General features: G+C 40.7%; 1 non-coding gene across 1 annotated transcript; it reads left to right on the forward strand.

Annotated features, from left to right (window-relative positions):
* The first annotated feature begins 15,248 nt into the window (after positions 1 to 15,248).
* Positions 15,249 to 15,352, forward strand: LOC118153387 (small nucleolar RNA U13). Its single transcript, XR_004742625.1, has one exon. It is a non-coding gene; the product is annotated as a small nucleolar RNA U13 (small nucleolar RNA).
* The last annotated feature ends 1,144 nt before the right edge of the window (positions 15,353 to 16,496 follow it).

Genomic DNA, 16,496 nt, shown 5'->3' on the forward strand with positions numbered 1-16,496 from the left:
TGTGGTGGCATGCTCCTGTAATCCCAGCTACTTGGGAGGCTGAGGCAGGAGAATCGCTTGAACCCGGGAGGCCGAGGTTGCGGTTTTGCACTCCAGCCTGGGCAACAGAATAAGACTGTCTCAAAAAGAGGAGCAGAAAGAGAGAGAGAGAGGAGTAGAAACTAACACCAGTCCAATACGAAACGATATTGTGAATGCCAACTGTCAAATGATTATAATTACCAATTTCCAATGTAAATACTGATTTCCAATGCTCATTTATTCTTGTCGTTTATTCAGTAACAGATGCTTTATGGTCATTTTGTCTATTATTTTAAAACCATATTTGGAAGTAGTTCAATATATTTTTGTTTTATGGAATTGTCCAGTGCTTCAGAGATCAGCAGTCATGATCACAGTGTCAACAACTAAGCCCGGCTAATTTTAATCTAGGATATTTGGAAATATCCTACATTTGGAAAATCTTTTGAAAAAGATAAGCATTCAAAGAAATAGCAGCTTCACTAAGACACCTACTAGGTAAATTTCTACTGAATTCTAAACCCTATGAAATTCATAATACTGTAAAATTAACAGAACATATATAGTTTATGTAAATGGGTAGAAAGAGATTCGTTAACCCATGGAAATCAGATAAAGCATTTATGTTCTTGGTAACATTTTCTGAAATTAAGATTTGCCCTTAAGTTATAAAACCTATATTGGAAATGGGATATTGTGAGTTAAATTCCCTATATTGGAGAGAATTGTGTTCCCTCAAAATTCTTATGAAGTCGTAACCTCCAGTACCTTAAAATATGACTTTATTTAGAAATAGGGTTATTTCAGGCCAGGTGTGGTGGCTCACACCTGTAATCCAAGCACTTTGGAGGTCAAGGCGGGCAGATCACATGAGGTCGGGAGTTCAAGACCAGCCTGACCAACATGGTGAAACCCCCTCTTTATTTAAAAAAAAAAAAAAAAAGAAAGAAGGTTATTTCAAACATAATTAGCTAAATGTAGTACGATGAGTCCCTAATCTAATATGACTGATATTCTTACAAAAAAGGGAAATTTGGCCCAAGTGTGGTGGCTCAAACCTGTAATCACAGGACTTTGGGAGGCCAAGGTGGGAGGATCACTTGAGGCCAGGAGATTGGGGCTAGCCTGGGCAATAATAAGAGACCTCATCACTACAAAAATAAAAAAATTTACTAGGCATGGTGGTGGACACCTGTGGCCCCAGCTTCTTGGATGGCTGAGGTGGAAGTATTGCTTGAGCCCAGAAGGTCGACACTACAGTGAGCTGTAATCACCCCTGCACTCCAGTTTGGGCGACACAGCCTGACCTTGTCTCAAATTAAAAAAAAAAGTCCAGGGTGAAGGGGAGAGTAGGTCAGGATGGGAATTTGGACCCAGGCATGGATCCAAGGGAATTTGGACCCACATGAACATTAACATGAAAACAGTTTAGGGTGATGCTTCTACAAGCCAAGGAATGCCAAAGATTGCCAGCAAACCACCAGAAGCTAGGAAAGAAGTTGTTCTCCCTTACAGTCCTCAGAACCCTGAAAATACCTTCTCAGAGTTCCATTCTCTAGACTGTGATACAATAAATTTCTATAGTTTAAGCATCCAGTTTGTGGTACTTTGTTATGGCAGTTGTAAGAAACTAATACAGAGGGGACTGTGGTTATCAGGCTATCATCTGAAATATACCAGACTGCCTAGAAAATGAGGAAAGTGTTTTGTTTAATTGTGGAGACAGGGATCTCACTAAGTTGCCCAGGATGGTCTCTAAGTCGGGGCCTCAAGCAATCCTCCCACCTTGGCCTTAGGAATAGCATTACAGGCTGAGCCACTGCACCCTGCCAGCAAAGTCTTGATGTACTTAAAGATGGTGGAAGATATCTGGTAAACTTGACAGTTTAGTCACAAGAGCTGCCTGTGTGGTCACCACTGCATAGCATATTTGCAAAAGGCTATCAGGATTAAATAGTGACAGGGCTGGGGTGCCTCCCCTTCTACCAATGACTCAGGAGGCTTTTTCAGAAACTAAACCGACAAGGGAGACCCTTCCCTATTCACCTGTGTCTTTTCTCAGGCTCTGTGCTCCACACTTTTTGCCTGATTACCTATAGTTTAAGAATCAAGCCAAGTATTAACTTCTCAAGGAAGCCTTCCCCAGCATTTCAAAGGCAAATTAGTTTTATAGCCTCACAGAGAAAGAGACACCTATCTGCATATTTTCATCATTATCCTCACCACATTGCAATGAAATTCTGTTCATGAATCTGCCTCTCCTGCCATTGTGTTAGATGCTTACCAATAGTATAATACCTTGCACACTTCAGTAAATGTCAACTGAATATTTCTTAAACATTTTTTTAATAACACTGTCCTCAGTAGCCCACATTATCCTTGTTCCTTTATAGATCTACTAAAATACTATACCAATCCTTTTAGAGTAGAAGGAAACTATTGAAAAAAAAAACACACAAAAGTATTTCTTAGGCTAAACTTGAAAATAAAAATACTTAAAAGCCATAAGTCATGACATAGTACGTTTTACTTGTATTTAGTTATTTTATTTTGGGGGGGTGGTCACTTTGTTACCCAGGCTGGAGTGCAGTGGTGCAATCTTGGCTCACTGCAACCTCTGCCTTCTGGGTACAAGTGATTCTCCTGCCTCAGCCTCCTGAGTAGCTGGGATTACAGGTGTGTGCCACCACGCCTGGCCAATTGTTTGTATTTTTAGTAGAGATGGGGTTTCACCATGTTGGTCAGGCTACTCTCAAACTCCTGACCTTGTGATCCGCCTGCCTTGGTCTTGCAAAGTGCTGGATTACAGGTGTAAGCCACCGTACCTGGCCTTCACTTTTATTTTTTTATAGACAGGGACTTCCTCTGTCACCTAGGCTGGAGTGCAGTGATACAGTCAAGGCTCACTGCTGCCTCCACCTCCTGCACTCAAGTGATCCTCCTGCCTCCCAAGTAGCTAGGATTACAACCTTGCACTACCATGCCCAGCTAATTTTTAAATTTTTTGTAGAGACAGGGTTTCTACAAGATCATTGCCAGGTTGATCTTGAACTCCAGGCCTGAAGCCATCCTCCCACCTCAGTTTCCCAAAGTGCTGGGATTACAAGTGTAAGCTACCACAATATACTTGAGAAGTGAATTTATTTTGTTGATCAAGAGGAAAAAGACAGCAGATCTTAAGATAGGGGGTGGGGGGAAGGAAGTAATAAAGAGGAAAAAGAGCTGAGGGCAATGGTTCATACCTGTAGTCCCGGCACTTTGGGAGGCCAAGGCAGGGAGAGGGTCAAGAATTTGGGACCAGCCTGGGCAATTTAGCAAGACCCCCATATCTACAAAAAAAATTTTTTTAATAATTAAAAAGGAAAGAAGAAATAGGAGAAAGAAAACTATATTTAACACATTAGTAAGTCGAATCAGGCCACATTAATCTAAATATATAATACAGCTAATGGCTCCAGTGACCTACGTAGACCAGAATGGCTCTTATTGTAACTAAAAAGCCTGTAACAAGTTTTAAAGGCTTAAAATATTTAGAATAGTTTTACCATGACCTAGCAAGTATTTTCTGATTTGTACAATCTCAGAAGCCTCTGGAGAAAATTAAACTATTTTACCAAGATACTGGTCTTGCTTGGTATTAGGCTTTCCTAACACCTCCCAAAATATTCTCCAGGATCTGATTCTGATGAGTCATTCTTTGACTAAAGCCAATAAAAGTAGACATAGCTGGGTAACACAAGACCTCGTCATCCTGAGCCTGAAGATCGTCTGCATATGTTAAATCATTTTCAAACAACTTTTTCTGATGTCAAATAAAGATAAATGCAAATATATAAGGTGTGGGGAGGTGTTTGCTGACTTTTCATGCTCAATTTGAATAATCATAGGCTCAGCATTAGGAACGGCAGTTCTAATTCAGAAGGCACTTCAAATCTATATTCAGAACAAGGATTGTCTAGGGCAGAAAAATTGTTTAATCATTGTGTAAATGAGTGTGGTTAGGGAAGAATAGACATTGTAATTACTTTTGCATAAAATTTTCCAGGCTGGCCCAAACCTCATCTAAGCACCATATTTGGAATACAAAGTACTTTCTGTTGTAGATATGATGGTGGCTAAATTATCAGTTTTCATAATTTTGGATATGGTCATTATTTTGAGTCAATTGGGTAGATCACAGAGTAATCAGAACCATATATTTGCCAATGATTTCAAGAGGTCACCTAGTACAATCCAGCCCAAGACAAGATTACCTGTTAACTACTCAAGCCAGATCAGTATCTGACTCTTCCTAAAGATTATCAAGAACATTCAGAATCTTGTTCTCATATAAAAAACACAATTGCAAATTCTTTTATCTGTTAGGTTGGTGCAAAAGTAATTACGGGTTTTGCCATTACTTTTAATTACTTTCGTGCCAACCTAATATTAGAGCTTTTATCTGTTCTCCATCAGCAACCAAGTTCTTATACAGGGCCTTATGCACACCAGGAAATAAACCATGATTCACTTAGCCTGAGGAACACTGAAAAGAAATTATAGGCTTTGGGAGGCCGAGGCGGGTGGATCACGAGATCAAGAGATCGAGACCATCCTGATCAACATGGTGAAACCCCGTCTCTACTAAAAATACAAAAATTAGCTGGGTGTGGTGGTGCACATCTGTAGTCCCAGCTACTCAGGAGGCTGAGGTAGGAGAATTGCCTGAACCCAGGAGGCGGAGGTTGCAGTGAGCCAACATCACGCCATTGTACTCCAGCCTGGGTAACAAGAGTGAAACTCCATCTCCAAAAAAAAAAAAAAAGAAAAGAAAAGAAATTACAGGATAGTCTCTGGCAGCCACAATAAGATTTTATGAAGTCCTATTTTAAAATTTGCATACTTAAGTATGTGCCCTCAAGTACCTGCACCCTTCTTCAAAAACTATTTACTCTTACTTTACAGAAAATTCAAATATGCTTGAGGATCTTATTTTCCAGCCCAAACCAACTGGAAGAATCTACTAGGGAAGAGCAAAGTAAAGTAAAGATGCTATATACTGGCTACAACAAGCAATACAGTCACTGGATAGCAATAAAAGAGACTGTCGAAAATAACCACAGAATTCAAAAACACAACATTGAAACACCTACCTGTCAAGACAATTAGCCCTACCACAGCTCAATTACAGCTGAGGCTCCCTTGTAGTATTGTAACATCATATATATATACACATTAAAAAACAGTGGTAGGGTTGCCAGATTTAACAAATAAAAATATAAGATGCCCAAATTCAAATTCAGTTTGAATTTCATATAAACAAGGAATAATTTGTTAGTATAAATGTCACAGGCTAGAGGTAGTGGTTCATGCCTGTAACCCCAATGCTTTGGGAGACTAAAGTGAGAGGACTGCTTGTGTCAGGAGTTTGAGACCGGCCTGGGCAATATAGTGAGACCCTATCTCTATTTTTTAAAAAGTCACAAATATTGCATGTATTTAGCTGAAATCCAGATTTTACTGGTGTCCTATATTTATCTGGCAACCCTAAGTAAGAAGCATAACAGTGACCATGAGTCATCAAGAAAACTATGTTTAGTGTGCAGTTCAGAAAATGTGTGACAAACATGATATTAGAAAATATCCCATAGAAGATATTTAAGATAATTTTAAGTTTCAGTTGTTTGGAAAGTTAATTTACACGAAATACTTTGGACCATCCATTCACTGCAGAGTGCCAGGTATAAACTTAACAGTAAACATTTGATGAATAATGAAAAGCTTAACACACTATCTCCCCATTGGTGGGGGACCTCAAGCCCCTGAAGGTTGTCCCTAGCCCCACCTCCTCATTTCGTTTTAGAATTCCTTCACACCTTCTCCTGCAGGTGTCAGTTCCGTTGTCTCACTTAAGTCCATGCCTGACTCAGAATTGGTGTCACTGTCTGCATCAGGCTCTCGTTCCCTCTTGGGCCTTTTGTCCTGTGGTTCCATGATGCCACCACGAACCTTCTCTGATGAGGCTTTTTGAGAGAATGAGATGATGCCTGCACTTCCCCAATATTTTGGGCTTCCTCTGCAAGCCCATTGTTATAAGTGTTCGCCAGGTGTGCGGTGTGAATGAGAAAAGAGACTCAACTCTTGCCCCCGGAGCAGCTTTTCTAACCCCACCCACTGATAACAAGCATCACCTTGGGACTAATTATTGGGCAGGGCTTGTGTTAACATTAGGGCTTTATCGAGTACTCAAGAAATTGCTAGATTTCATCTGAAACTTGTGTCCCACCGTTTGTTATTCATTATGGCCAGATGAATACAAGAAATTGTCCCCATCTTGTAATTAAAGAAGATAGTTCACACTCCTAGTAAGGTTTTGCCTCTGAGCAGTGGGGTCATGGAGTGGGTGGAAATAAGACATTCCTGCCTTTAAAGAAGCTTACACGTTTGTCTGAAATTCTTTTTCTTGAGCCGTGCGCGGTGGCTCACGCCTGTAATCCTAGCACTTTGGGAGGCTGAGGTGGGTGGATAACCTGAGGTCAGGAGTCAAGACCAGCCTGGCCATCATGGTGAAACCCCATCTTTATAAATAAATAAATAAAAAGAAAAGAAAAAGAATTTTCTTTTCTTTTCTTTTTTTTTTAAAGATAGAGTCTTGCTCTGTTGCCCGGGCTGGAGTGCAATAGTGCGATCTTGGTTAACGGCAACCTCTGCCTCCTGGGTTCAAGCTATTCACCTGCCTCAGCCTCTTGAGTAGCTGGGATTACAGGCATGCGCCACCACACCCAGCTAATTTTTGTATTTTTAGTAGAGACAGAGTTTCACCATGTTGGTCAGGCTGGTCTCAAACTCTTGACCTCAGGTGATCCGCCCGCCTTGGCCTCCCAAAGTGCTAGGATTGCAGGCGTGAGCCACCATGCCCGGCCTGAAAATTCTTTTTGAAAAGTTTCATTTATCATAATAATTTGGAAAAATAAAATATAATGTTTTTGTTGGAGAAAAAAAGTCATCCAAGTTACCAACAATCTGGAAACTAAAAGCCAGTACACCATACGATACTGTCTACTGCAAGGTAAACCCTTAGTAAGCTATGTCAATTATTATCATGCTAAGGAAAACTCCAAAATCTCCCCAAGCCTGAAGAAGTGGAATAATCCCAAAAGTGCATTGTCTGTTAGATTGCCAAGTGGCCAATTACAGCTGCTGGGGTCCAGTTTCTGAGACAACTGCCTCTCCTCCCACCACCACATACACGTCCAAGCAGAATGCTGCCAATGACCTTCAATCAATTTTGTCTTACTCCTGGCTGATGAGTTTAATTCTCACCTCTGACTGCCTTTCTAGGACGTTTCTTATTATTTTCTATTGTGTTTCAAAGGCTTCTTACATGAAGAATGGGAGTTCAGACTCAAAATTGTCAACCTAATATTCCCAGCCATTCTCCAGCTGACATTCCAATTCTAATTGGAAGCTCATCATTTACTGTTTGGGTCATGCACAATTGTCAGTTTAAAAATTCACAGCCCTTCTGAAAGAAAGGTCATGGGTATTCATTGAAAAGAAAATCAGCCAGCCCAGTCAAATGCTCTCTGATAAGCAAGCAGTACAAGAGCAGTGACTGTCAGGATTATGGCCTGATTTCTAACTTCTGAAACCTATGGTGTCTTTTAGGTTACAACAGAAGATAATAGTGATTGGGTTCATTACACATGTATTGGCAGTTTATTTTAGAATATGATAGTGACATAAAAGATGAGATTGGGGTGTGCGCAAAAACTATTTTGAACACCTAGAGTAGTCTTTCTTGGTTAAACAACCATGCACTAAGAGTCTGCTATGTCTAAGACACTGTTTGACAACATGGAGTCTAGCAAGATGAAGAAGCCTCCCTTAACGCTTATAGTCTAATGGAGAAGAAATGTACACAAATAACACTAGAGAGAGTGCAAAAGAGGGAACTCAGATAATGTCTAAAGTTCCCAATCAGTGCAGTTGGGTTTTAGGGTGTGCCTCACTTTAATCCTGCTTAAATGGGTGAGTTACAGCCTAGATTGACGATATGTGGGGGAAATATGGCAAAACCTGCAATTACTTTTGCACCAACCTAATAAAAGTTATTGTTTCCAGGTGCAGTGGCTCACTCCTGTAATCCCAGCACTGTAGGAGGCTGAGGCAGGCAGATCACCTGAGGTTGGGAGTTCGAGACCAACATGACCAACACAGAGAAACCCCATCTCTACTAAAAATACAAAATTAGCCAGGTATGGTGGTGAATACCTGTAATCCCAGCTTCTCGGGAGGTTGAGGCAGGAGAATTGCTTGAATCTGGGAGGCAGAGGTTGAGGTGAGCCAAGATTGCGCCATTACACTCCAGCCTGGGCAACAGGAGCAAAACTCCATCTCAAAAAAAAAAAAAAAAAAAAAGGACTTTCTGTTGTAGATATGATGGTGGCTGAATTATCAGTTTTCATAATTTTGGATATGGTCATTATTTTGAGTCAACTGGGTAGATCACAGAGAATCAGAATCATATATTTGCCAGTGATTTCAAGAGGTCACCTAGTACAATCCAGCCCAAGACAAGATTACCTGTTAACTACTCAAGCCAGATCAGTATCTGACTCTTCCTAAAGATTATCAAGAACATTCAGAATCATTAATACCAGGAAAAATAAAAAACTGTAGAAAAAAGGAGTTAATCATACTCTATCACTTCATCCATCAGTGAAAATATGTATATGAACATAAAAGAAAAAAAAAAAAGAATCTTGTTCTCGTGTAAAAAACACAATTGCAAATTCTTTTATCTGTTAGGTTGGTGCAAAAGTAATTGCGGGTTTCTGCCTGGGTGACAGAGCGAGACTGTCTCAAAAAAAAAAGAAATTAAGAGTCCCAACTCTGATCCATTTAAGACTGTGTGACTTAGGCACGAATTCAATAGTAAAATGGGATTAACACTATGACCATCTAAGGATTTTTATTAGGATAAACTGAGGACATACCTGGGCCATGGTGGGATTCCCCTGTAAACAATAACTTTTTTTACTGATTAGAAAACTGAGGCACAGAGAGGTCGAGTCCCTTGCCCAAGGTCACACAGCTCTCAAGTGGTAAAGCCCAGTTCTAGAGTCCATGCTCTTACCCACAAGGGGATATAAGACCACATTATAGTCATAGTTCACCTAATAACTGCGCACTTAGGTGACTCATTTAACCCCTGTGGGAAAAGAAAAGGAAGAATTAGAAAACATAACAAAAGCTACATGGCAGTGTGCCAGGTATTGAGCTAAGTGCTTACATGCATGATCTCACTGTCTCCTAAGTGTAGGGTGATACAGGAAATGGCTTCAGGTAGTTGATGGCTTAGTGGTACATGGGCTAGGTGGAAATCAAATTGCGTCACATATTGGGAAAGCCGCTCCTGCTTCAAACCTCTGAATCCTGATTACGTCTGGTAGAGAGTCTCCCTTTGGTGCAGGTCCTGAATGACTTCCTAACATCGACTTACTTCCTTTTGTTATAAAAGGAGGGCAGGCCTTAGGCTTAACACTTTAATTTTCATTGCACCTTCAATTTAGGGCAAGTAGTTTTGCACTTATAGCAGTGATATAAAATTTTCTTTTAAAATATTTATTGAAGTTTAAAAAGTGAGCAAAAGGAAAACACCAAGAGGATAACAGTATAGGTCCTATACGGATTTGGCAGATGTTATGACTAAGGAAGTTTGGAAAACACTACATTACCTTTCAAAAACTCAGTAAGGTAAGTACTATTTTCCATTTGTAGGTAGGAGATCTGGAATTTGGGAAAGTTCAGTGACCTTCCCAAGGCCACTCTACAGGAAGTTGTGGAGCTGGGCTTCAAACCTGGAAGTGTCTGCTTCCAAAATCAGTGCCCTTGACTATGCATTACCTCCTTAAGATGATGACTATGTATGTTTTCTGCCAGGACTAGCCCTCTAGACTCTGCGTATACATCATGATCTGAAAGAATAGTTATCAAGGTGTAATCCTTTATCTGGGTAAAGGTATTTTCAGCAAATACTAACATGTCATTTGTGTCTTTCACTCTCTTTTGCTCACCAGTTTTTTGGGTTTTTCAGGAACTACGTGATATGTGATATTACAACACATTGAGTACAAAACCACATATGCGAATCCAACTGTCTTCTCTTATGCTGGACATTTAAAAGACTTGCAGAAACATACATGATACCATTATTCTAAGTGAACCCTTTTTTGTTTGTTTATTTGCTTTAGGAAACATAGGTTTTTTAAAGTAATTCTTGTTAACATGTCATGGGTTTATTGTTATTTTCAAATGAATTAGTAAATACTTTAAAGATTTATCCATCTTAATTTCTAAAACAATAAACATCAATACACATAGCCCACATAAACAAGTTTTTTGGGGTCATCAAGAATATAAAGGGGATTGGGTATGGTCGTCACACCTATAATGCTAATGCTTTGGGAGGCCAAGGCAGGAGGATAGCCTGAGCCCAGGAATTCAAAATCAGCCTGGGCAACATGGCAAAACCCTGTTTCTACCAAAAGTGCAAAAATTAGCTGGGCATGGTAGCACACGCCTGTGGTCCCAGCTACTGGGGAGGATGAGGTGAGAGGATCATTAGAGCCCGGGATGTCAAGGCTGAGTGACCCATGATCACATCATTGCCCTCCAGCATGAGTGACAGAGCAAGACCCTGTCCCAAATAAATAAATAAATAAATAAATAAATAAATAAAGTAAAAAGAATGTAAAGGGGTCTTGGGTACAAAGTTGCAGTTAGGAGAAATAAATGGTAAGTATTTAAGATGAATGATATGTTAATTAGCTTACCTTAGTGATTCCACGTTATATACCTATATCATAACATAACCCCATCATTATATACAATTATAATTTGTCAAATAAAGCTATTTTATAATTTAAAAGAAAAAAAGAATTTAAAAGAAAAGAAAAATGTAAAAACATCTTAAGATGGATACGTGGTAGAATAATATTTTTAATAATTAATGGTAACTTTTCTCTCAGTATTTCCACCCTTCTTTTTCTCCCCCACTCCCTTCCATTCAAGCAGGTAATCCTTGCATCACATTCGAGCACGTGATTTATTGCTTCGGAGGAGGAACATTACCAAATGGGAAGCAGAAATGGTTTCTAGCTTTTTTGTTTCCCAAAAGCCTAAACCTATTAAGCAAATTATGCCAAGTGCTTTGAGGCAGTAATAACAAAATGGAGCAAGTGCCACTGAGAAAAAATAGCAGCAGTGAGAGAGGGCAGCTTTCCCAGGACTAGAAAAATATTTCTAACTTCCTGAGAGTGGGTGTAGGGAAGAACAAAGACAGGAGGGAGATTAGGGGATCAAAAAAGAGAGGGCTGGGCTGAAGAGGCCAGAAGACAGAAACCAGGCACATCTCAGCTACAGTGGGCCATCTTCCAGAGTCCAGGAGCCATCTGGGAGCTGGGTACAGCCATTGCCTAAATCCCGGAGTCTCTGAGAGCCAGCCATCCCCTCTCCATGCTCATGACTGTCTGCAGGAGTAACACCATTTGCTTTATGCAACCTAAACAACTTCACTTTCAAAATATCCTTAGCCCGTCAGAAGCCTGAGGAAGAGTAGCTGGGGTCCTGGATACCTAGAAGTTCGGTGAAAGTCAAGTGGGGATCAAGTCTAGACCTCTAGCAGGGGAGTCTGCCTGGAATAAGCTGCAGGTCCACCCTGAGCTGGGAGAACAGTTCAACACACCAGAATATTAGGATCACCAGACAGCCCTGTTAGGAGTCTACAGCAAATAAGGGCCTATGCTGTGTTCTAATAGAAGTGCAAACTGATTGTATAATACTTGATTGAGGTCAGCCTACAAGTGAGTTTTCTTGGTCCAGTCCAGGGGATTTGCTTTGGTTGGTTGTTCTCATCAGAGTGCTTTTGTGAAGAGAAAACTCTGCAGGCCCACTGTCTTTCTTCACATCTAGTCCCTTCACTCATTAATATTTCTGCCTGGCCCCTGAGGACATCTGAGTTTTCTGAGCCCTCCTATGAAAAGTGCTTGATCTACCATAGGAGGATTCCTTGAGATGAAACCCTGACACTATACAAAATCACAAATACGTGCATTTTTCTGAGGAGTAAGTCTTAGAGTTCATCAACTACTCAAGGGAGTATCTGATACTTGGGTTGAAATCCTGGCTGCTGTTCACTAGCTGTGTCACCTTGAGCATGTCACTTAACCAGTCTATGCCTCCATTGAAACAGGGATGGTTATTTATGTATTTACTTTTTTATTCAGAAACTCTATCATCCATATCATCCAGGTTGGAGTGCAGTGGCACAATCAGAGCTCACTGCAGCCTCAAACTCCTGGGCTCAAGTGATCTTCCCATCTAGGCCTCTCAAGTAACTGGAACTGCAGGCACATGCCACCATGCCCAGCTAATTTTTTAATTTTTTGTAGAAACAGGGTCATGCTATATTCCACAGGTGGGATTCGAACTCCTAGCCTCAAGCAATCATCTTGCCTTGGCCTCCCAAACAGCAATGCTAATGGTATCTAACTCTAAGGGCTGTTATGAGGAGCAAATGAGCTAGTATTCGTAGAGGGCTTTGAATGACCAACTCTACCTAAGTGTTGGCTATCTTTATCATAAAGGTCATAGACCACAGAGTGAGTGAAAAGCCTGTGTCTAACGTAAGTCCAGTGTAGAGAGGAGAGTGAGGACACCTTTGTTAAGCCCAGCCCATCTTCAGGACATAGCTTGCACAACCGTCAGAGCTTGCTTATTCAACAACGGGTCCTGGATAAACCTCACACTGGAAATGGGCAATGAGGCTGTGCTGCCTGTGGCCAGATGTGTGCTAGCTGCTAGGCTATTAGTGCACTTCCTGTTCTAAGAAAGACAAGGATCTGAAGGTGGCAGTCAGAGGGGGCCTGGAGCCGTGATCTTGGAGACCACAATTCTGCCCTAGAAGTCAGTGTGTCCTAAGTTCTGGACTGCAGTCACCAAGCTGGCCCGGAGCAAGAAGTATAGCAGAATCAGATGGCAGAAACCGAAAACCAGCTTCTCTGCTTTCTAACTGAGTGTTTTCGAGCAACTTAATAAACTAAGCCATCATTTCCTCTTTTGTCAAATTGAGCAATAATATATGCACTTTGTTTAAATAATTAATGTATGCAAAGCACTTAGCATGTACAGAGTGAGTGGTCGATAAACAGAGCCATTACCATGGTAACACTGCAGTATTGACATCTAGCTGACAGGGAGCTGAGTGGCAACTGATCAGATGGGGGAATGCTAGAAGAACAAGTTGAAGGACTCGTACAGTGAAGACGTATTTGGTCCCTTGTGCAGTTTTTTGCTTCGGCTTCCCTCAAAGCTTGGGAATCACAGATTTCTTGGGGTTTATTTAGGCTTCTTAGGAACGAGGAAAGAGGAAAATAAAGATAAGAATATTCTTTCAAAACCATCTCCTCCTTCCCTACCCTAATATTCCTATGGAGAGAAATTGTGATACTGCTTATCTGAACAGAAATCCAATCAAACTAGCTTAAGGATACAGAACTTTCTCAAAGGCCCGGAGAAAAGACGTGATCAAGGCCACAAGCCCTTATCTCTTCTGCTTCCAAGGTATCCCTGTTTCTTTTCATTCTGCAGACCTACTTTCTCTTCTTTATCATGCACATGATAAAAAATGGTTGACCCAGACAGCATGATTTCCTGGCTTAAATGCAGCAGACTAGATGTGCCCTATTCTCCAACCCAGATTCCTAGGAGAGCAAATTTATTGGCCCAGCTCCTGTCACATACCTGCCCCGATACTCTCAACCAAATGTGCATATATATGGGATGGGGGATTAAACAGATTGAGTAGTACAGACACATAATTTCAAACAATTTGTAGAAGAAGAAAACCAAATGACTAATAAACACTTGAAAAGATACTCATCTTCACTAATATTCAAAGACATGCAAATTAGCACAATCATGTGAGGTACTAATTTTTTTTGAACTATCAGATTGGCAACAATGAAAAATAAAGGTAATTGAAGGAAACTTGCTAAGAGAGGAAGGTGACATGATTTTTGGTGTACTATTGGGCATTATGTTTTAGTATTTTTAATGTGCATAAGCTTTAAACCAGTTATTTTATATACATGAATTTATCCTAAGGAAATAATCAGAACATGCACTGGCATATATGTACATATATGTTTACTGCAGTATTTTAGTATTTAAGAAAAACTTAGAACGTTATACATGCCCTTCAGTGGAGGGTAGAGATTATGGTACAAAAGAATACTGAGAGACTATTATAAAAATTATCAATAATGAAGGCTGGGTGCGGTGGCTTATACCTGTAATCCCAGCACTTTGGGAGGCCAAGGCAGGTGGATCACCTGAGGTTGGCAGTTGGAGACTGGCCTGATCAACATGGAGAAACACTGTCTCTACTAAAAATACAAAATGAGCTGGTGTGGTGGCACATGCCTGTAATCCCAGCTACTGGGGAGGCTGAGGCAGGAGAATCACTTGAACCCAGGAGATGGAGGTTTTGGTGAGCTGAGATTGTGCCATTACACTCCAGCCTGGGCAACAAGAGCAAAACTGTCTCAAAAACATATATATATATATATATGTTCATGTTCATGAACCACACACACATATACACACACACACATATATATATATATATATATATATATATATATATGAAGAATGAGATGGATCAGTATGCAAGATATATATGACAAGTTGTAGAGAAAAAAAACAAAGCCAGGCACAGTAACTCATGCCTGTAATCCCAGCACTTTGGGAGATAGAGGCAAGTGGATCACTTGAGGTCAGGAGCTCAAGATCAGCCTGCGTAACATGGTGAAACCCTGTCTCTACTAAAAATACAAAAATTAGCCAGGCATGGTGGCACACACCTGTAGTCCCAGCTACTTGGGAGGCTGAGGCAGAAGAATTGCTTGAACCCGGGAGGTGGAGGTTGCAGTGAGCCTAGATCGCGCCACTGCACTCTAACCTGGCACCTGGTGACAGACCAAGACTCTGTCTCAAAAAAAAAAAAAAAAAAAAGCAAGGCACAGAAAAGAGTGGATAATATGACCCATTTTTGTTAAACATATAGAGTATATATTACGTAATATAAAGAGTATATTTGGAGTACATACATATATGTATACACACACATCTATATATATTTGCATGTGCGTGTGTTTAATATGCATCTGAAAGAATACATATAGATCCTTTTGTGGTTCATGAACATGACGATTGGGTAATCACGCACATGCATGAGATGTGCCATCCTCGAACCTCATTACAGCATCAGCATATTACCCATCTGATATGAAAAAAACATATACAACTAATAATTGTGGCCTCTGGGAATGAAATTACGGGAAGTTTTCACTTTCCGCTTTATCCCTTTTCATATTGTTGAATTGTTTTTTTTAGATGGAGTTTTGCTCTTGTTGCACATGCTCTTTTTCTTCTTCTTCTTCTTCTTTTTTTTTAATCACAACCATGCATGCTTCTCTCAGCCCCATATCTGCTTCAGAGATGTCAAACATTCCCTCCTCCCTATCCATATGCTGCCTTGGATATGCTCCACTCCTAACTTAAAAGGGAGAGTACTACCTGCCATGTGACTGTGCCCCACCAGTGTCAGTTACTGACCCAGGAGTAGACATCTGACTCAAGCCAGGTTGCTTGAATTCTCTCCCAGGAATTTGGAATAGGGACAAAGAGGCTGAGTCATTTAGCTGTGTGGAGCCAAGCTGCAAGGTCATGCCCATTGGCCTGCCACAGCAGGCTGAAACCTCATGTGAGCCACAGTGAAGGGAAGCTGAGAAACCATGAGTCAGCAGAAAAAGCCAGTCTACGAGCAAAAGAGCACAAAGATGGGGCAGACAGATGCCCAGAGTCAAATAGAGAAGCCATGTACCTTGAAAGGCACAGGAGAGAGAGACAGAAATAAAATCTGCATAATCCCTTTCTTGGTCCTATAATGCCCAGCAGCTCTATTTCCAGCATTGGCTTATTGTGACCCCATAATAACCTCTGCCTTTCAATCAACCCTCCTTTTATTTGAGCTAAGTGGAATTCTGTTCCTTGCATGCAAATTCTTCCTAAGACACTTCACAATTCATATTGAATATATTTTGGGGCAGAAAGACTGTTCTGCTCTTTATGACGATTATGGAAATTGAGGTTTTATCTCAAAACCCACAACAGGCTGAGCAGCTTTCTGCATTCTCGCCACTAATTTTCCAGACTCCGAAGATTGAGCTTTCAAGGTGAGTGGTTTTCAGAACTTCAGATGGGAGCCAGCCCCATTAGAGGTCTTTCCCCAAGGATATCTTAGAGATACTCAGTTCAGGAAGAGAGATCTTATTGTAGAATGTAGCTGCCACCTTGGGAACATATGTCAGGACTTCCTAAAGTCTTTTTGCTTAAAGTTTCCAAGAAAATGTGGAGCCTGATTTCTTATA

The sequence above is a fragment of the Callithrix jacchus genome, chromosome 4 (genome assembly GCF_049354715.1).
Source record: "Callithrix jacchus isolate 240 chromosome 4, calJac240_pri, whole genome shotgun sequence".
In the NCBI taxonomy this organism is placed as follows: domain Eukaryota; kingdom Metazoa; phylum Chordata; class Mammalia; order Primates; family Cebidae; genus Callithrix; species Callithrix jacchus.